Source organism: Passer montanus, unplaced genomic scaffold (genome assembly GCF_014805655.1).
Source record: "Passer montanus isolate IOZ18808 unplaced genomic scaffold, ASM1480565v1 scaffold33, whole genome shotgun sequence".
Taxonomy (NCBI): Eukaryota; Metazoa; Chordata; class Aves; order Passeriformes; family Passeridae; genus Passer; species Passer montanus.
This window is the reverse complement of record NW_024368041.1, coordinates 3,490,057-3,512,541: the sequence shown is the minus strand read 5'-3', so window position 1 is coordinate 3,512,541 and position 22,485 is coordinate 3,490,057. Positions and strand designations below refer to the sequence as shown.

The 22,485-nt window shown below is 40.3% G+C and overlaps 1 long non-coding RNA gene across 1 annotated transcript; it reads right to left on the bottom strand.

Moving 5' to 3' along the window:
* Window positions 1-3,008: 3,008 nt before the first annotated feature.
* On the bottom strand, window positions 3,009-10,148 carry LOC120505209. Its single transcript, XR_005628189.1, has 3 exons — window positions 7,932-10,148; window positions 6,320-6,404; window positions 3,009-4,917 (listed from the first exon to the last, which is right to left on the bottom strand). It is a non-coding gene; the product is annotated as an uncharacterized LOC120505209 (long non-coding RNA).
* Between the last annotated feature and the right edge of the window lie 12,337 nt (window positions 10,149-22,485).

The following is a 22,485-nucleotide window of genomic DNA, read 5'->3' as shown; positions in this document are numbered from 1 at the left end:
GATGATAAGAGGGTGGTTATTACAACATCCCACAGAGTAATCCTGAAGGGTATAGGACAAACTCAAACACCCACAGAATTCAAAGTAAAAGGACTCTGACAAACAAAAAGCCTGGATTATATGTAGGGTAATGACTAGGAAAACCCTTATGCTAGGAAAATACAGCCCTGCGAAGAATTATCATTGCTCCCACAGTGCAGGTTTTGTAAGACTCATGCTCTAGTTTCAATAAGTCTGAGACACACAAAAAAACATCAGTCCTGTTGCCTGGTTAGCCTTGCTTAAGGTCAAAATACCTACAAGCCCATTCAGTACAGTATGTTTTTAATCAGCAGTTTCCTGGGTTTGCTCTCATGCCCCAGAGATACCATTCCCACAGAAAGTTTAGCTGTAGAAATAAATGTATATATTCAGAGCTGGCTATTTATACATGAAATCAAAATAAGTACAATAATAAGAACAAAGAAACTACAGATCTTTAATAGCCATTTCTGTTCTTTTTCTGTAGGAGAATGCTGAGTTTGAAATTCAGCCCTGGAGATATTTTTCACTTTCTCTAGACTAAGTTAATGTTCAATCCTGAGATGCCTGAAGGGAGCTGCTTGCCAACACCGGAGGAGGGCTTGGAGTAATTTCCCCACCTCCTGGGTAATTTACTACCTTCTTGGTAAGGTATCCTTTGGGAAGATAATGGGTCCTTGGCCCTCATCTACATAATGCTCAACGGTTGTTTTTGATGTTCCAAATGTAAGGTGTTTTCCAAAAAAATTCCCATTGAGACATAACAAGCTGGCAGTGTTTCCCTGAAAAATCCCAAGTACTGAATCTTGTGGGAAAGGATGCTGACTCACTGGTTCAATACTGAGCTCTGATATGAAGTTAGGTCAGTTGCATTATTCAGGCAAGAAGAAGAAAGCAATAGAAATGAGAAAGCAAGAATGAAGAAAAGACAGTTTTATGTTTCTTTATGAATGAAGTCATATTGTAAGAAGAGTGAGGTTAGACTGATTTGTCATACATTACTTTAGCTGATCTGCATGAATTTGTTTTATTCAGGTTTGCTGTGTTGTGCCTAGGGAATACAAATTCAGTGTTGGATTTTAAATTGCAGGATCCTCATCTAACTCTGCTTTTATTCCAACCCATGAAAAAAGTTTTCCTCTCCTTTCTCTCCACCGGAGTCTGAACACCCTGTAGTTCTCCATTCTTTGAGTAAAATCTGAAATGGATGAGAAAACCTTTCTTTAAATGAACACTTTAGAACTGCCCCTTCTGAATTCTGCCCTCTTAATTATGGCATGGTTTTATTTATGTATGATTTATCATGGCTTTGGGTGCACAGTTCATTCTCAAAAGTAAAAGGCAATCTTCAGGACCACAGCAGGCATGAAAATATGTCTTACTTTTTATATTTCTTTTAAAATTATGATTTAAGGTTTATGCCTGGAATTTTTCACATGTCCAAGGCTTACTTGTTTCTGTGGGATTTGTAAATGTTTTAGAGAAAGGACCTACTGAAAAATTAAATTTCCACAGGCAAGTAAAAAGAGCCAGTCTGCACCACTGCCAGTGCAGTCACTGCCAGCACAGACAGTCATTGCTACAAAAGGAAATATTTTCAGCTACAGTGCTCAGACAAAGAATTATAAGGAAAAAATACTATTTCAGTGTTTATTCAGAGTAAGAAAATCTCCTTGCTTCTGGAAAGATGGGCTGAAAAGAAATGGATACAATTTAGTTTTAGCTCGGCTATACCATGCGGGATTACCCGAGCGATAACCGCAGGCTCTGGGAGCCAGCCCAGAGCCGACATCCTGCCTCCCATCCCCCGAAGGCAGCGCTGAGCACCGACCAGAGAAATTCTTGTGGAAGCTCAGATTTCAGATCCTCTGGCTTTTCACTTCTACCTCCCAAGCAAACATTGGCTAGTTGCGCCAGAGGGGAATTTTGAGTCTACAGAGACAGACACCTGATTATCCAAAAACTTTCTGGGTTATGCTAATGTGTCTGGTTTCAGTCTGGTCTTTGCAAATTTTCTGTGAACCCTGTTTCAGTTCCTCTTTTCCTGTGAATATCTCTGTGGACAGAATTTCAGTGGATGCCTGGTACTGCTCCGACTGATGTTGCACACCAGTATATTTTGATTTGTAGCTTTTTTCATTTACTGACAGCGTAAGTGAATGGCCAGGCTCTGCAGTCTACCCCAGATTAACCTTGTCTTCTTGCTGCTAGAGCTCCACCAGTGGAAAGCAGCCAGGGGTAATATGAAAGAATAATGCATAACTGCCTAATTCTTGGAGATGCATTTCCAGCTAGAGGACAAGTCAGGAGTTACCACTAAGGAGCAGCCTCTGGGAACTCCTTGCTTGCTTCTGGAAGCAGCAGGAAGCTCAAGGAAAGGGTTAGTGACTGCTTGCTGGTTGATGGCAAGAACAGAGGAAAAAAGTAATCTCAAGTCCATGGGTCACTTCACCAGCTCACCCTGAGTCAACAATTTGGTTTTCTTTTAAATGCTTGATTGAATATCAATATGCTACAAGTGGAGAAGCAAAGTATTTCATATTTCCTCTGTCAGCTGCAGTGAATGCTTCACGTTTCTCTGCTCAGTCCAATGGCTTTGTGCTCAGAAAGATTTGGCACCAAGGTTTATTTGAATATGGCCAGAGATGGAGCTTTGGCTTCAATGGTCACAGTGCGTCTGTCCCGCACTCTGCTCTGTCCCTTGCCACGGGCACAGGGCCACCTCACTCACAGAGCCTGCTGCAGCCACGCGTGGGCAGAGCCCAGAGGGGTTCAAAGATTTCAGCTGATGTGAAATTTCCCCTTCCTCTGCCACTGGGTTGAGGGAACCCCAGATGCAAGTCAAAGAGTTTAGATAATTCACACAGCAAAATCTGAAAGCACTTTTGAATTCAAAGCAAGAGGTTAAACTAAGATTTTCCTTTTAAAAAGACAAATTTATTTGAAGTTAAACCAAGTCAAACAAAAGCAAATGTCATATGTTTAACTTAAAGCATTTTAAATTAAAACAAAAGAGAAAAACATAAATAAACAAAAACCATAAATGCTTTTCTTAATCCTGTTTTTCTTTTCTAAGCATAAAAGAGATGAGCTGAAGTGTAACATGGATGTCAACTCCACTTGAGTGCACTAAGTGGAGTGGTTTCCATTCACAAAAAAGTTGTATTTACCTTTAAAATTAGGGGGAAAATTATCTAAACCTTCAGAAATAATTACATTGTGCATAAATTGTGTGTGTTTATGGTTATACAACAAGTGGTTAGATCTGTTTGCTTAGAAAAAACTCCTGTGATCTTAGTGCAAATAGATTGTGGATGTATCTTAGTTTAAATGGATGCAGAACAGGTTTCCTTTAGCAGGCACTGTCACATACAATTTGTGGGATGTAGACAGAACTATTTAGTTGCTCTGTGCAAAAAGGACTAAAAGTACTGGCTTAAAACATCCTACAAAGAAGAAAGACTAAAGAAAATGGGGACTGAAGGTATCCCTAGATTTCTGACTGTAGCAAGTGTCTTCTGTCAGTTGCCTTCATCTTCTGCCTGAGAGGACTGTGAGGAATAAGATGAACTCATTTATCCTTGGCTTAGATCCATTTTGTTTTCTAGCAAGCCCCGATTTTGTTACATTATGGTAGGTTCGGTTTGTGTAAGTCCCTCATCCCTGGTGCATCCCTGCTTTTCTCTGTCTTTCAGGCTGTTCTTTGTGGGATAACTTGTACAGCCTCTTAATAAAGTCAGATTAGTGAATCAAACCCACTAACCATCATATCCAAAACAAATAGGGCCCAAAGTTGCAAAGTAAGAAGGATTTTGCCTGCACTCCTAAATCTCTTCAGAAGAGAAGCCAAACTTTTAAGAGAGTTGGCAGAAGGTATTAAAGGAGCTTTTCTTACCAAGTGAGAGCAAAATCTGGGTGTTGATTACCTTCAAAACAGCTCAAATACAGACATTTTTACATGGCTTTTTTTTTACCTGGGTAATCCATTACTTTTTATTCCAGACAAAAATTCAGGTTGAACAAACAGTGAAAGTGGCCTTTCTTTGCCATTGTGTAAGACTATTTCTCTCTCAGAAGTGTAGCTGGTTTTTATTACACAAATGAATAACCAGGCATGAAAGAAATCAGTTATTTAGCCCTTTCTGGAAGAAAGGTCTTCATTTTTTAATAACTGCTGATGTTTCTGCTTTAGCAGCCTATGTGCATTCACACTGCTCTGAATCAAAAAAGGCCTTGACACTTGCAGAGTGTAACTTGTCCTTCTTCCTGTGGCCCTGGAATAGATGATGAGGAACGATGTAGTGATGAAATGTTTCAGAAGAGCTGACACACTGAAGATATTTGACCAGACCTATATCCTGGATCTGAGCCCCCTTTTGACTCTGGCACACCTGTGATTAGGGCCCAGGCTTTCAGCTCTCCCTGGTATCTATGATCAAGTACACCAAAATCTCTCCCATCTTTTTTCTCCCAGCCATGCACTCCTCAGTGAGGCGGAAAGAAATAAAACTGTGTTTCCAGTCTGAAGCCTCACTGGCTTCATGGACATGGAGAAGCAGTCTGAAATGTGTCTTCTGCAGGCAGTTCATCCAATTGTCCATGCTGAACAGCAGTTCCATGGCTACATAATCTTCTATTAAAAAATGGCTGAGAAGAAAAAGAGGTCTGAGGGAAGTGCAGGGGACTAGGACTGCAGGAAGAGTAGACAATAGTGAAGGAGCAAGGATAAAATAGGAGTCAGTATAATTAAAGGAGCAGTTTGGAATACAATGCTGTGTTGTAGCTCTCACAAGGAGCATCTCACACGTGTTAGATACTCTCTTGGTCACAAAAGAGCTGTTCCTGAGGCGGCTGTTTGTGACCTGCATGCTTAGAGGTAAAGACCACAACTGCACCCTGAGAAGGAAAGGAGGAAAGTAGAAGTGAAACACACTGACAAACTGAACCAGAACTCAAGCAGAAGAAAGCAAGCAGCAAATTTCTCCTTCTTTCACCAAAAATATGCAGGCTGAATATGCATTGACTTCACATATACTCCTATATTATGACTCCAGACAGAATGTCCCAATGGGCAATGAACAAAAACTGAAAAACAGGAGATCACTTATGAACATCAGGGGTTTTATCCATGTTGTCCTATGAGAATGAAGAAAAGAAAAAAAAACCCAAACAAACAAACAAAACTTTTTTTTTTACTGTGAGGATGACTGAACTCTGGAAGAGATTAACCAGGGAGGTTTTGGAGTCTGCATCCTTAGAAGTATTTGAAACATTTCTGGATGCAGTCCAGGATGACTGGCCCTAGGTGGCCCTGTTTCAAGAGGGGGGTTATATCAGTTAACCTCCAGAGGTTCTTTAAACCCCCAGCCATTCTGTGATTCTGTGATTCTGTGAATGCCACGGTGTATCTTTGTGCTATGTTGGACTTGGCCAAAAGGAGGAGAGGCCATACATGGTGTATGTATGACTCCTATGTCACCACAGTCCGGCTCACCTGGCACCATCTCCAGAGGGGTTGTGGCACATGCTTCACCGTCACTGGGGAAGCAACAGTGCAACAAGGTGTCAAATGCATCTAGACTCCATTTTCCTCTGCCTCTCTGGGACTGTTTTTCCCTCCCTGGGAAAGCCATTTGTATCTGCTTTTAAAGTCTGTACTTGAGGGAAAAAATAATCTATTTATTCTAACAAAGAGGACCTGAAAATACATGGTGTGCATGTATGCTTAGGTCAGAAGTGCACCTGCCTCAATGATAATTATTCTGTATTTTTAGCATCAGGGTGGACAAATCTTTCTATTTTCTCCACTGAACATTAAAAAAAATAAATCCTTCCTGTTACACACCCAGTACTCACAAGGATTGTTATTCCAAAGGCACTGTCCACTTTGTTAACACATGCACAAAAGTTGCTTTAAAGCAGGTGGATAAACACAGCCTGGCTTTATTTCTTTTCTTTACTAATGTGACATTTCAGCTTGGTTGGAGTGTTTGCTAAATTTTACAGTCCCTAATTCTTCAGTTCAAATGCTGAAATTCTAATGCTGATCTAATATGTTCAGCTCAACATTCAGAAATAGACACTAGGTACATTCAGAATTGCACGATTGTTTATCTTGATTTTGCTACTAAATAATCCTTAAACTTTCAGTTTTAGTAAACACAATTTACAAGAAAATCCCTCATTTACTTATATAAAACAAGACTAAGTAAATGTCTTTATACTTCTTTCATATTTTCTTTTTCTGATTAAGATAAAGTAGTGATAAAAATTAATTAAGAATTAAATGATTTCTCACAAAAGCCTTTTTTCCAGACAGTAGAAGCTTCCAGAGATTTAGGATGAAGGGATTCCAGCTCATTAGACAGCTCAGTCTTGCCAATCTGTTTACATGGAGAACAAACGAAATACAAGAATTAAGATAGTTTCAGAATTCAAGTGAAACAGCTCTGCAAGATGCTACAGAAAGCAATGCAGCAGAGCTTCTGTTGCAATTTCTATTTAGTAAGATATGATAAATCCATTTGCCTGACCCTGAATCTCAAGCTCTCTAGCCTGGTGGTAGAGATTTGTTCCACTTAACCAGATGTAGCAAGTGTGACCTTGACTGCACTGAGGTACTCCACAGGGGCTGTGAGACAGTGCTGAATGTCCACACTGCTTGTGCCATTTTTTTGCTCAGCACAGGCAGACCAGGAGTCTGGAACTCTCTGCTATTCTGTCTACAGGTTTAGATATTAGAAGAGTTATATCACTTCCCTCTTCCCCTCTGTGTACTGGCCTGTCCTTCATTTCTCATCAACACTCTTTATGAGTTGTGTTCAATAACACTCCCAGATGGTTTTTAAAAACATGCTGGTTTAACATTTCTTCAAAAAAATAACAGATTCCCATCAGACATAATTTTACAGTCTTATACAAATGTTGAATTCCCCTCCTTATTCCTATTGACCTTGGCTTTACTTAAATCCTGTGGTTGTGCATTAGTGCTTCTGCATAATATAAGATCATTTCCCTTTAGTAAGATTTACACTGCAGTGCTTTAAAAATGACTAAGTATCTCCTTGTTCTTGCAGGAAAGCCAATAAGGTGTCTTTTACCTGACTGTCCATTCTTATTTGTTTCCAACTTAAACAGTCCTGTGATTATTTGCTCTTTGGTGTAGTGCTTTGCATAGCCCATGAAGTTAATCTGCAGATTAGAGCAGTCAGGAAAGAGAGGACAAAAATTGACAGGAGAAAGCCAAGTATGGAGGAGCTGAATATAGGAAGGGCTATGAATGTCCACTGAAATTCTTTCTCAGTATGTTCTTTTGACATAAAGTTTGTTTCTGGGTGTCAGTGCATGCATGTCCTCCAATGTGAGTGGCAGGTAGCCTTTGGTGAGTGCGACAGGGAAGCAAAAGAAAGAAAATCGGAGACAATCCAGAAAGTTTTGAAAACAAAAAGAGAGGTGAGGAGGATCTGTTGGCCTGTCTGATGCAGCAGGATCTAAGGATCTGATTACCAGTTGCAAAGGGACTCCAGACAAATAAAGGTGGGAACAGACCAACACTGTATGTTGTTTTGCCTATCAGAAGTGAGCATGAAAATTAGACAGAAGTGTGACTTGTCACCTTGTCTTGCTGGCTGACCACAATGTTCTTGGAATGTTATGAATGATGGGTTCACATTTAACTTTTCTCTTGATTTTTGAGGTTGGGTTGGGTTTTTTTCCTTCTCATTTTCTTGGGGCACTAGGCACTACTGCACTGTCCACTCAGGCAAAGTGCACTTATATCAGCATCTCCGCAAGTACAGGACCAGCATGGAATTTTCCATTTTGTTAGAAAGTGTGTATTTGTCAAAAGCAACTTATTTCAGTGAGTGCTTGCATGCCAGCTTTCTTGAGAAGAATTTTGAAGTGTCTACCTGGAATTTCCAGTGAAAACAGGCTGCTCAGTTTCCATAACTGTTTGTAAAGGCACATAGGGTGTGAGAGATCTGAAGTCAAGTCCTTGGCTCCTGGAAATATACCACTGCTGGTATAAAACAAAATAGGAGAGACTGAGAGAGTGTTACCCAAAGAAAAGCAATAACGTGGTGTGAAGGCACTTACATTGGGGAAGAATAATCTTCAAGTCCATGGACTGAATACAGAATACATACCTCACTCAAGTCTGACACATTCTATATGTATTTCTTAGTGCTCCAAGGTGTTGAATTGTGGTAATCAATTTCAGTAAAGAACATGAAAAAATGTCAATACACCCTATAATTCTGGATTAACTGACCTCCATGGGCATGAACTAGCATGCAAAATAATGTCTCAGCTATGCAACCTGATGATATTAACATGTCCTATGTACCTGAATAACCTTACCCAATATTCCTTGATGGTGCTCACCATACACTACCACTTTGGGATCTCATCTCTTTTATCCAAAAGTAGAATCCAAATGAGCAACAAAACAGATTACTGTTGAAATTATTCCTGCCTAAGAAGGCAAGACTTCAGAAAAAGCATATGCTGAGAGCCAAAAGATGCATTTGTGATAACAAAGCTTTTATGTCAGCCTTGATGTTACTAACAGAGTCTTTTTACTTAGGAATTCCTTAAACTGTTTCACAAAAAATAGGCTTAAACTTAACTGAACTTAAAAGCATGGCTCCCAATTAATAGTGATGTTAATTTAGTTTTTACTGAGATACCCTCAAGAAATGTAACATGGCCTTATTTATTGTGTCCATCTCGGTCTGAGCTATTTGTGTCTGCATGTTTCTCATCTCCCTCCAAGATAAAATCCAGTAAGCTCTTCCAACAACCAAACCATCTAGAGGCCATGATGCTGCCTTTCATGTTTTTACTGTTGAACTCAGCTCCCAGTAAGGTACTGGCTACTGTTGTCAAAGCACCACAGGCCTGAAAATAGACCCAAGATTGTTGCAGAGTCATTTATTCCAATAGCAAACCAGAAGTCTACTAAATCTCCCTCACAAACAAATGACAATCAATCTACTCATCATAATAAAATTTTCCTTTAACATGAAGGGTTACACAATGTATTGACTGCATCATATTTTCCACCCCATCATCTCATTAAAATACCTATACCTAAATGCTTGGAGAAGCAAGTGCGTCCTGCAGCCAATCATTAGGCCAAAGGTAGGCATAGAAATTTATTTTCCAAGAAGATTTAAAAAAATGACTTGGAGCCTTTTGGAATTTCTTACTTTCACTCATTTGTCTTGTTCTCCCTTTGCCACTTCTGGTTATCTCATCTACTTTGGCTCTTTGAAAGAAAAGAATTGCTACAGCAAGAAGGAAACCAATAAAACCATTTTCTGAGATTGCTGACAGCTCTGTGACTCCTGTGCACCTGGAAAAAAATCAAGGTATCAGCATATTTCTTTGTCCTCTTGATAGTCAGAAGTGATGAGCACAGTCTATACAGACTATGCCAGTCACTCCTGCATGAAGGTCTGATGGCAAAGTCATGGTTTAGGCCATTCTGCAAAATAAATCTCCTTTCTGCCAGGAAGAAAGCATATATCTATCTCTCAATCTCATATAATGCCCAAACCTTCTCTTTGAAATGATACAGAAAGTGCATCTCTCTGGGAACACCTGGATCAAACTGGAATTAAGAGTTGATTCTGGCACCAGAACACAATTTCTCCCACTCTATGGCTCCCATGAGCAATGAAACTCTAATTCAGACTTGATCAATTTAAATGTTTTATCAGAAATATAATGGAGATTAAAAAAGGTTTTCTTATTGACACATCAAACTCACCTATTACTAAGAATCATTTTGCAAGACTGAATGATATTACTCAAAGTTGCATCCCCCCAAACATGGCTAAATGTCCTCTTTCATTGTATGTCCTGAAGTACTACCCCCTTTTTCCCCTTGGGCAGGTGTTTGGAACATGTCCTGGCCCCATAAAGACATGGTGTCCGGCAGTGGTGGCCTCTAAGCCATGTCCCAGCCTCAGCTGGGCACGCACCAGCTGGCCCTGACTGTCCCCATTCTGGGAACATGAAACACAGGGAACAACCATTTACTGGTGTCCAAGCCCTATGGATTTCCCAAGCAGCCTGAGGGTACTCTGTATTTCTGGTGCCTTGGCTAGATTACAGAAGGCCTTTTGCCTTCCCCTACACATTTCCATTCACCCCTCCCACTCACACACCCTTGTGTCGTCCTCCCTGTGACCCAGGGGTGTCCCTGCAGTGTCAGTCCTCAAGCTCCCCACATCTCACCATCCCCACAGCTTTCACTTCTCCCTCTCACACATTAGTTGACAACCAAATCCTTAGGCTCCACAATCTGAATAAACTAATCTCAGTTTCTGGTAATAGTGGTGCTGGTAATAGTGGTGAATGAGGTGAACTAATACAAGTTTCCCTCCCAGTTCTATCTTTCCATGATATTTATCTCTCAGCTGCCTCCTCTCTCCTGCTGTCCCTTTCCCTTCACCAGAGAGAAGGATGCCCTCTGCACCACCTCTGCAGACTCTGCTCAGCCCTGCAGATTCTCCTGGAAGCTGCACGAGGATGAGTGGCCAAGCACCACCAAAGCAAACAGCCTTTTGAACATTCATTTCTCGATAGATCCACAATAGCCCCAGGTGTGCAGGGAGCAGCCTGCTGGGTGGGGCTGCCCCAGACCAGCGCTGCCCTGCTCATGTCAGCTCTCTCCCAGCACAGCAGCTCTCTGTGCCAGCAGGGCCATCTCAGGGGGGTGCCTGGTGTGTGAACATGCGATCTGGGTGAGCACAGGCACAGCCTGAATGGACATTTGGGCTGGGCAGCCAAAATCATCCCTTTCTGCTGAGCAGTGGCTAAGGAAGCACTCTTTGTGGAAAAGCCCACCTCTGCAAATTTGCAAGCCAAAATTCAAATGTTGCCCCTACCTACAGCTGTGAAAGCTCTTTTGTTTCCTGTGTTTTACAAGGGACTGGACAATTGCTATTTGGGTCAAAATTTAATCCCAGTGTTGCAACAATGGACCGTATAATGACCTGAAGGTGTTGTGGACTTGTTTTTTTCTGTAGCAAGATGGACAGAGAATAGTGATTTTTTCCTGGAGGTTCTCAAAGGAAAAATCAGATTTTGTTAAAAATGCCATAGAGAATGATTACTTCTTTCTCATTTTATTGCTCCAGTCTGCAATGACAAAATACATGAAACCCAGCCACATATCTAGTCATATAAAAGCAACTAAAAGCGCATTACAAATAATATATGATTCACCACAGTGCAATATCGTTTATAATACAATTTTAATAATCCCAGAAAAAATGGAATTTCGCCGCCTATGAGATTTTCCTAACTTGTGTGCAACAGCCATTGGATTAGTTTTCATCCAGCCTTATTTCCATGAGGCTGACACAAAACAATATTACGGTAATTCTGGAAGGAAGCAGGACTTAAAGAGTATGTGTAAACTGAGTACAATAAACTAAAGTAAATTTAGAATTAAAATAATATTAAAGAATAAGAAGGCCTGACTGTAAATCAGAGATTTAGTAATTTTTGTATATTAAAATGTCTGCCATAGCCCAGGAAAATTAAAATCTAAAAGTGGTGGAAAGTGTTCATTTTTTTGCCATCTGGCAAGTCTGGGGTCCAAAGATAATTCTAGACTTTATTAAAGTCAATGGTCTGGCTGGATCATCGTCCAGGTACAACAGAACAGCCTGGGCAAAAAACACCAGAAATGAATCAAACCAGTTACTGATCCATAAATAAATAAAAATCCATGAGTTATTGGAGAAATGCTTTAGAAATTAGAATCTCTGAAATGCTTAATGTTTTCTTTGAACCAAGCAGTAAATTGAGACAACTCACTAATTGACACGTCTATGCTGCTCATTTCCCATGCTGGAAAAAAAATCATGAATAGGCACAATTTCATGGCTATGGGCCCACGACTGCATTTCAGCAATGTCACACACGTCCTGCTGGTTGCAAAGGCCTGTACAAACTGGCTTTGAAAGTTAGGAAAGGCATGGCAGGAACAATGGTTCCGTGAGATGGACAGACAGCACCAGCATGTTTGAGTGGATTTAATGCCCAGCTCTATGCACTCTCAGCCCAGCTGTGTGCACCACTAGAAATGTTGCTGGTGATAGCAAAGTGGGAGGTGTTATTGAGTCACTTCAGAGACAAGATGCCTTGAAGAGGGATCTAGATACATTGGAGATTTGAGCTATCATTAACAGGATAAAATTCGGACTCTGCACTTAGGATGAAGTAATGCCAAGCACAAGAATAAACTGGGAGAGGAGTACCTTCCTCAGGAAAGGAAGAGGGAGTGGGAGGTGTTATTGAGTCACTTCAGAGACAAGATGCCTTGAAGAGGGATCTAGATACATTGGAGATTTGAGCTATCATTAACAGGATAAAATTTAAGTATTGGACTCTGCACTTAGGATGAAGTAATGCCAAGCAGAAGAATAAACTGGGAGAGGAGTGCCTTCCTCAGGAAAGGAAGTGAAGAGGAAGGTGATCATCTTTTCTCCCTAGTATCCAGTGATAGAACATGTGGAAATAGTTCAAAGCTGCACCAGGGGATGTTTAGACTGGACATTAGAAAGTACTTCTTTACCGAGAGGTGTTTAAATACTGAAATAGGTTTCCTAGAGAAATGATCAATGCCCCAAGCCTCTGAGTGTTTAAGAAGCATTTTGACAATGTCATTAATAATAGGATTTAACTTGGTCAGTGCTGAATTGTTCAGGCAGTTGGACAAAATGATTCTTGTAGATCCCTTCTCTCTGTACTATAGTATTGAAATCTATTCTATTCTATTCTATTCTATTCTATTTACTCTTTTCTATTCCATTTTATTCTACAGTCTGGTGAACTGGTGGGATGGATGAACCTGCTGTGTGCTCTACCAGCAGTGTGCAACTCCTCAGCTTGGACATTATCTGGATGCAGTGATTAAATATTAAACATGAAGGTGCTGCAATTTTTTTTCACTCTCCTTGGCAACCCAGCTTCTGCCACCCAGCCCTCCTGTTATACAATGACTTTGGGGGACAGCTGCTGGTGTAAACTGTGAGACAGGCTGTCATAGCAATCAGCTGAAAGCCAGGTGCTTGGTGTAAAGGGGGAAACCTGAAAGACAGACACGCTAAAATTGGAGAGATGGAGAAAAATAACAGCAAAAGGGAAGACCTCCACAGAAACCAATAACTTACCATTGCTGAAGATGGATCAATAGTCACTATAACCTCTAAAAACATCTCAAAGTGTTTCTTCAGGCTGGATCCAGCAAAGCTGTCAGCATCTGCATGAGTGATGCAGCTGGAGCAAGGCCACGTGCAGGGCCATGTGGGTGCCAAGCTGGGCTGAACCAGTAGGGGTAGGTGGGGTGACATTTCTGGCTGTCTGGCATGAAGGCGCCATTTCATTCTTTGCGCCAAGGCCCATGCCAACCATGCTGCAAGGCTACCCAGAAAATTATGTTTTGAAACAAGAACAGAGCCTGCTTAATCCTCGTTAACGCAAAGCCTCTGTTAAAAATGATGTGCACATTTTTAAGAGTTTGTTTCAAGCTGGCTAAACCATGGAAAGGGGACATTTTTTATTACCACTTCTCTTTAAATGGATTAATTTCCATTCCTCCTGAAGTGAACCTTAGGGAGTGAGGAAGAATCACTTCCTAAGAGCTAATGGGGAAGGCGTTGCCTATATAACACCACCAAAAATATTCAGTTACTCTTTCCCCACAAAGCCACTGAGTAATTTAAAAAAAATAAAACATCAGAAAACAGGACCGTTTGCTTCTCTGTAATTTAGAAGCATAAAAGGGAACTGATGCTGTAATTACAGGCTGAAAACCCAAAAGCCTCATTTTTTAAAGTTTTTTCAGTGGATTTTTTTAAAATTGGCATTAGCTTCTCCAAAGCAGGGAGAAAACCTCCAGTCAAGGGCTTTGTTAAAATTTCAATTGACTCAGGAAAGGTGCTGGAGGGGACCCTGGCAGAGCAGAGGAGTTTAGTGTGCCACAAGGCAGAGCTCCAAGCGAAGGCTAGGATTTGCTACAGACAGAATTAAGTGAAGAAGACATTTACCATGTTGATGATATTTTCCATCATACCAGATAAGTATTCTCACTTCACAGATCAGACATTTGAGGCACAGAAATAATAGAATTGATTTTAAAAAATGCTGTTGAAGAGATAAAAAAAAGCTAAGCTAATACACTTTCTGTGTTTTTCTTAAACCTACTAATCCTTTGGGTTCTGATGTAGTTACTGTACATACAGCGTAGATAGCTATATATGTGTAGCATAGATATATATGTGTGCATACACAGTATAGCTCAAAATTAGTTAATTCTAGTATTCTAGTAATCTTAGTAGTCTCAAAATTAGCTAACTTAAACTCGCAGGGCCATCACAGCCTTTTGAAAGATCTATTGCTATATTTTCAAACAAATGAAACAAAACCTAGAGGGAAAGACAGATTTGCAGTGAATCTTTTCAGGGAAGCAAAATTGGACAACATAGCTTCAAGATTATTATGTCTTTTCCGATGAAGTTCCCTGTTCTGAGATAAGAGAAACCCACCTCTTGTACCTCTGTGCCCTTTCTCAGTAATTCAAGCTGATGTTGGTAATTTTCTGTTAGAAGGTCAAAAGAGATGGTCTCCTCCCTCGCCTCAGGAACACACTGTCTCTTGCTTATGCCAGAACACTTTTTTAGGCAAGGCTTCTGACTTTCTCATTTCCTTTCCTGTTTTGTTTTGCAGGGATTTTAAGTTCTTGGCTTCCAAGTGCTCTTTTGCCTTTGTTTATTGCCATTTAGATTTTAGTTGTTTTTGTTAAGATGCTTCAGGCGAGGATGCCTGTAAATTAAAATGCATTATTATTATAATAAAGCTGCGTCACTGCTGAAAGCCAGTCTATGGCCAACATAGACCCCTAAACAGAGGGCTAAGTGAGAAGTTGGATGGTATTGACCTGTACAACATGCAAGACAGCAGAATGTACCTAATCTGGGAGGTGGAAAATATGGAGAGGGAATGTACAAAGTGGTGTTCATGTAAGCTTCTGGTGACCTGTAAAGTTAATCTTTGAAAACTGGGATGACCATGAAAACCTTTAAAACTGTCATAGGAAACTGAGATGAATTATATGCTTATAAAACTGTGGTTGTTCTAAACTGTTGGGATTAAATACTAAAACAGGCAGCATACTTTGACTCCCATCTCAGATGAGCCAACCAACTTGAGACAGCAGCAACTGTGCAGTACCACAATTACAGGGAGAGGTTGCTTATTGCAGCAGCCATCTATGAAATGATGAGTTCAATGATCAAATAAAACAGCCTGCTATATTTTTCAAGCTTCTCTTTGAATATTCGAATAAAAAGTTTTCACTTCAGTGTTTAAAAAAAAATACCCCAGGTGGTTGTGCTTTCACTGTTGTCATTTCACTGCTGTGTTTAACCCAACTCATGGACAAACATTCAAAAACTTAGCAGTTCTCATTGTAAGTGTGAAAACACTAGATAGGAACCATCCTGCACAAGAAGGGGCCCTGGAAATTGCATTATAATTTTAGAACCTAAAAAGTAATTCTTACATGCCGAAGTTGTCCGTGAAGTAAAGAAAATGCCTCAGAAGACTTTCAGAACAAAATTCTTTCTAATGCAGATGTGCAAGGAAGACCTCCATCCAAGGAGTCTTCAATAACTTGCTTCTCTCCATTTTTTGTACAGGGAATGTTGTTCCCTAATATATATTAGATTCCAAACTTTAGCCACTAGTTAGTTGCCTAAGTTAGGTGACCTGAATTCAACTTACGAATGCTTTTCATGTACACTTTTGTTCTGGGGTGCCTCCCATATGGAGACCTAAAGGTGTTTCTATACATAAAGATGCACCACACTACTATGAAGAAAGCAAGTATTTCCATTTCCCCTTAAGAAAATTGACCCCTAGAAAAGGGACAAAATTACTTAGGTTAGATATGCAATGCATAATTACAAACTCAAGTGCAATCTTGTCCTTTAATTTTCAGGACTGCAAAGGAATAAAACCCAAACCTGTAGTCAAATGATGTCTGCAAAAGACTTAGAACAAATAGTATCCCAAGCTCACAGCAAATTTACTGAGAAAATACCTCCTAGAGCCTAAGTTCTAGAACCCACAACCTCTCATATTAATGTGTCTTTTTAATTTGTAGCTTATTAGTCCTGTTCACGTTCCTCTATTTTAAGTAAAAATCTATGAACTACCAGTAATTTAGGCCATCTGGTTGCCCTTAGATCTGAAATGTTTTCTTACCATTCTTGGCTGGTTTGATTTTTTAGCCTTTTCCAATTGAAAAATTATGGGTCCTGGTTTTTGTTTGGTTTAGTTTTGTTTGTAAAATATCTGATGATCTAACAAACAGAAAACCTTAAAAAATGTTCCTTGGAAAGAAATTCTAAAAGTCATTTCTGATTTGCCATAGGTTTTCCCCCTTGATAGAAACAACATTTCTTTTAGCCAATAGGAATTAATGCAGCACATATTAGAGCCTGATCTAAAACCATATGATAATGACACTGAATTCCTGCTACTTTAATGGAAAGTCCTACTTTAAGTTTTGCTAACCCAGAAACAGGCAGCACTACATACTTCTTTAAATGCCATAGTTGTTAAATTTCTGCATTAAGTTCCCTTTCTTCCTATTTTTAGCTGTGAAAAGGTTCTCTGGCCTTTATGCATACATGAATGCCTTGCATTGCTATCCAGAGAGTATGACAGTAAACATCTCTTTCTGTTGAGAAGGGAAAAGCTGGGCATCAGTCCTTCACTTCAGGTTTTAATTATAAAAGCAACTGTATGGTATTATTAAAAATATATTAAAACCAACTGAAAAATAACAGTAGCTTCTGCAAAGGAAATGAGGCTGATTTTACTGCTGCTCCTTCTGTTAAGTACAGCTCTCAGCTGTTCCCCTCTAGGTTTCTGTCAGAACCTGGCCATAAGTCCAACTTGAAGGCCCTGTCCTGGTTGCTATAAACACTGACACAAGACTGGTCAGTTTGCTATCTCACTCCCTCCCTCACTGCACAGGAATCTGAAATGTGCAGTAGATTCTGCACTTCAACAACTCCTCCTCTCTGGACCACTGCTCTGAGTGGGTCCTACTAGAAGCTGGAAGTCCTAGATCTCTCTGATCATGGCTCTGATCTGGTTAAACACACACAAAATTCATCAGGGTTCCACTTTTTATAAATATTTTGGGGTAAGATAATTTGGACCGCATTAACTGAATCATCTGCCACGGTATTTCCCCCTTCTACTGAACTACAATTCAGTTATTCATACATGCTAATTAATAATCCTTCAAGAGCCAAAGCATTAGTACATAATTTATTCCTTGCTGCCAGGAAAATTATACAAGAGACTTTGTATTCATTGCTCTGTTGCCAGTAGAACTGCACTCAAAACACAGAAAATCAGGGAGAGACAGACTGCCCATTCTGTAAAAGCATTGAAGGCATACATCAGACTTTGCTTATCGTGTCCTTGAACAAAAATACACAGCCTTGATGGTCAAATGGGAGCCTTCAACAAACAAAGCTCAATAAACGGCCAATTCATTTGGGAAAAAACCAAGTCCTTCCCAGGGCACTTTTCTTTCTTATCTGATATTGGAACTTTTTAACAGGTTCCTTTAACCACAAGCCTCATTAATGAGGACTACTCAGCAATGGCTACATCACAGCTTTGAGATAAAGTCTCCTGCTGTGATTTAAAGAGGGCAAATATATCCCTCCTGCAAAGATAAACAAAGTGAAGCTTTCCCAGCAGTTTCTGTTCCAGTCTGGTGGAGAGGACATAACTCAGTGCCTATGACACTGCTCTTCTGCTGCAACCACTTCTGTGACACAGCACTGAGCTGAGCGTGCAGCATCCAGGGTGGTCAGGCTTGCCTTCATACACAGGCCATGGAGCTAACATTTAGGTCAGTTCCTTTAATTGTTCATAGCTAAACATTCTCCAATAGTGGTTGGCTGTTTTCTTACATCAGTCTAAAGGACCTGTTTATTTTTTGTACATTTCTTCTCCCCATGTGTCACTGCAAAATTAATCAAATGGAAAACTTGCGTAAACATTTATTAAAATGTTCATTCTCATTCAGCAAAGCTATCTATTTATCAAATTAGTCTGTTTTCTCATGTGAAATGATCTTATCTGTCCACATGAGGAACTCCAAGAGATAATGAAACATAATTAATGTAGAGGTTGATGAATTAATGATATAAAATTCTTGCCTGTTGGTGAAGAATGGCTCATCTCCATCCTAGGATGTTTATTTCTCCCTCTGTCCCCAGATAAGGGACAAAGATAGTATTTGTTTTGAGAAGGTTTTACATCTATGTCCAAGGGACGACTTGACTATATAAATAAAAGGGTCATTCCTCAAGAAAACAGTTTCTCCTACAAGACTGTGTACTATTTGGAAAGCACCCAAGTAAGATCTTCTTAAAACCGTCTGGTTTTCTGGTGGTTTTGTCCTCAAACAAAACAGATGTGCTCAGGTTTTGCTGCCCTCCTCCACTGCAGGCACAAGTACTGTGGTAGGGAAAAAAAAAATCTGGTAACCAAGCCTTTGATATAGAAAAACCACATGGAGTTGAGTCATAAACTGTGGACACAAGACAACTAATTATGGGTTGTGTTAGGCATGAGGAACAGGTTAACTGCTACATAATTACAATTGAGATGGCTGTAGACACAGTCAAGGAAACCCAGTTAATAGAAAGAAGTAAATGAAAATGCATTGGTACCTATGAAGGAAAACAAGTCCTGTCTGTTTTCTTTAGCTTCTTCAGTGATTTTAGATGTTCTCAATGCTTTATTTCTGCTTCGACATTATACTTATGAAGCCTAAACAGAGGTTTATATTTCACATTCTTGTTTTTTTCATGTGAATGGCAGGGAACAAGTTAGCAAAGATTTTTTTAATAAGTGCCCAGCACTGCCAGTTGAATGAAACTCCAGAGATGAGTGACACAATACAAACTGGGAATCTGTGGAATGGAAACTCCTGTGACATAGATCAGCAAGTGGTGAAAAGGAGATGGGTGGTCGTACCAAAAGTGTTGGTAGTCAAAAGGCTGTGGGTAAAGGAGGGGCACAGGGAGAAGGATGCATTGCAGGATGCCATGGACAGCAGAGCCTGTGGCTGCCTTGGGCCTTCCTGCCTCAGCAGCCCTGCCAGAGTGGGGCAGAGCTGTCTGCTCCGAGGCCACCCCTTGTGGAGAAAAAACCTTCTTCTGACAACATCAAAGGAGCGATGAAAGTGAGGTGAGCATCCAGACAGGCTGCTTCCCCGAGGTTTCCCTGAAGGCCTGACTCAGAGCAGTTTGAAGGTTTCCCCATTTCCTCTTAGCTTGGTGGAAACTTTTATCCTGGTTCCTTGAACTCACCCTCTGAAAGTACACACCATTTCTGAGTATTCACCTATATATAGCCTCCTTCTGCAACAGCACCTCACCATCACAGGCTGTTTCCTGTTGACACCAGCTAAATGTGGCATTGAAGTCTGAGCTGAGGGGTCTCTACCTGAGTGAGTAGGCAGGCAGCCAAATGGACATCCAGTGTGCTTGGCCTTTCTGCAGTGTCACATCTTGCGCAGTGGAGTTGCAATCAAACACTGTGGCTCTCTGGGTTTCTCTGTTTGCCACAACGTTTACACTTTTGGTACCACTGCGGGGATGCCGTGGGTAAGCCTGGGTGGTACTGTGCATGACAGCAGCACAGAGTATCCCTCTGCCACACCAGGCATTTCCTTCCAGCTCTGTGGCTGGGAATGTACTCTTGTGCAAGAGACCCAGGTGTGATCCTGGTCTTTCTAGCACTTGTCCTGGTTTTTGATCTGCAGCTGTAAAGACACAGATCTCCTCTTCAGATAATCAAAGACAATGTCACCATGTCCTTGAGCTTTTCCATAACATTTTTTGGTATTTTCTGGGTCCTAAATATACAGAAGAAGGTTTTTCTGTTTGAAGTACATTGACAGCAATGTATTTACGCAAGTTAATCATGTGGGAAATTTCCAATGTGTACAAATCATTTAGCATCTTACCAACCTCCGTAGTTTTTATTACTGAAAACAACTTAGTCATCTGCAGACTTTAATTAGCTGGCTGCCTGCCTCCTCCTGCAGGTCATCCATGCCTGAGATACCCCCAGTCCCAGAAACAATACCTGGCTTTATACCGTGATTCATTTCTTTTCTAAGCCAAGGAACGGAACAGGCTTGTTCCACTGTTAACCATTCCAAGCTTTTGCCAAGGGTTTCTTGCCCTAAGGTTACTTATACTACGGCATTTGTACTGTGAATATTTGGAGTGTCTATTAAAAAATTATGAGGGGTCTTTTTTGAACACTAATGTAAATAGTATTTTCCAGATCAACTTTTCTGCAGCTTGCCTTCAGGCTGTACTATTCTAGTTGCTGACAAACTGCTGTTTTTCCCTTCACCAGATTTGTGATTTAGAAAGACAGAAGCACTTCTGATTCCCCTCCATGTGAAGAAACGTCTCGTTTCAAGAAGTCAGGAGTGAGTTATGAGCCTGTAGAGTTTTGCAGCTGCTGTGTATTAGAAATAACAACTAATTAAAAAACTACAAAGCAAAACATAATTACTAAGGAAGAGTATTTAAATGTCACTATAGTTTATTTTGACAGATGAGCCTGTCTTGAAAATAAGGGATTTCCCAGAGGAGAAAGAAAGATTCTCAGGTTATTTTTAGATCTAAAGGCAATTTCTATACTTTTCTTTTTATCACCTCCTTTAAAAGGAACCATGATGCAGTGAGACACAGGGTTAAGGGTGGAATGAACATTAAAGGCTCTTGTCCCTGTAACAAGCCACTGGAAACCTATGAATTTTTTGCTGTTTCTTCTGGCAATAGTGTGATATGATTGAAAGCAAATTTGGGCCCTGATGGATGACAACTGCAGCTCCAAGAGAAAAAACAGAGATGATTTCAGAAAGCCTTTCTATAACATCAAGCAAGGACTACATACATCAAGGTTCAGGGGTCCACTTGCAAGTATTCTGACTAAGAGGAAAAGAAAAAGGTAAAAAAAAAGAAAACAAGAAAGCCAGCACTGTGCAGTACCTGGGAGATGTTAGTCATGCTGGCTACTTGTTGTACATGAAAGTGAAGGCAACAACTTCGTTCTGGTGATGTCTGCAGTCATTTCTATAGCTGAAGTACGTGCTTTTTCATGTGTCTATCTGATGCTGGCTGGGTAAGTTATTCAAGTTTTTGTGAAATGCAGGTGATCACTCCCAGCTGTGTGCTGTGCCCCTAACTTCCATGCTTTTCTGGGAAGTGATACTGAAATGACACTCAACCATAAACACACAGCTTTTATTTAATTATTTTAGGGATCTGAAGTTGTTTATAGGCCATTCCATGTCTTGGTTAAACTAGTACGTTTAACACTACGTTAGTGTTGCAACACGTTGCAACACTAAAGTTAACTGATTGAAATAACCATCCTTAAACACCCACCAAAACTGATCTGTCACTCCTAGATTTATGCCATAGAGCAGCTCTCCCGAGACAGTTCACAGAAGTAAAGCTGGTAATTTCATATATGTTTCATAAATCCTCTCATATATGTTGCTCAAGTTTAGTAAGAATATTTCTGACACTCTCTAAGCATCGTCCTTCCCTCTCTCTCCCTTTCTTTTTTTTTTTAAACTTTCAAGTTTCTTTCCTTTTACAGTCTTATTTTGGTTGCAGGCACCCATTTCCTTCATGTTCAATTTAGGTACGGGCCACTTTCCCAGAACTAAAATGAAGGCATGAGTAAGGAAAATGGCATGCAGAATGTGAGCACTGGTGAGAAGTAGACGCTCTCCATTACTACAAGTGAAGCCTTTATTATCACCATGACAAGCCAATTCAGATTTACCATTAAGGCAGCTTTATTTTGGCATAGGAGAAAATAATCAGTCAGTTCTTAAATTGAGTTTCAACTTTATAGACTAACACAGGGAGTAAAAATTGCCTCTTCATTTGGGCAAGACATGGAAGCACCATTAATCTGGGTAGTACAAGTTTTTCATAGAGCATTGTTTAACTTTTAGGCCTTCTCCAGAACATCTGGAAATTTGTGGGATTGACTTCAGCACTATTTTTAGCATCGACGAAAATGTGTCATTTTACTTGCATGGAGCCACATCACATGATATTCACCTCTGCTGCCTCCATGAGTTCATCACCTGGACCCCAAAGCCAGAGCGGCAGAGAAGCAGCACCCATATTTCTTACTACTGCACAGAGCACAGAGAACCTGGCATGTTTTAAAAATACCATTGGTTCTGCATCCCACAAGTATCTTCCTCTGGTGATTTTTTTTTTCTGTGGGATGTTATTTTTCTTGCCATTAACCATATCACTGGGTCCAACACGTGCCTGATGGCCATTTCTGTGAAGTGCAGTA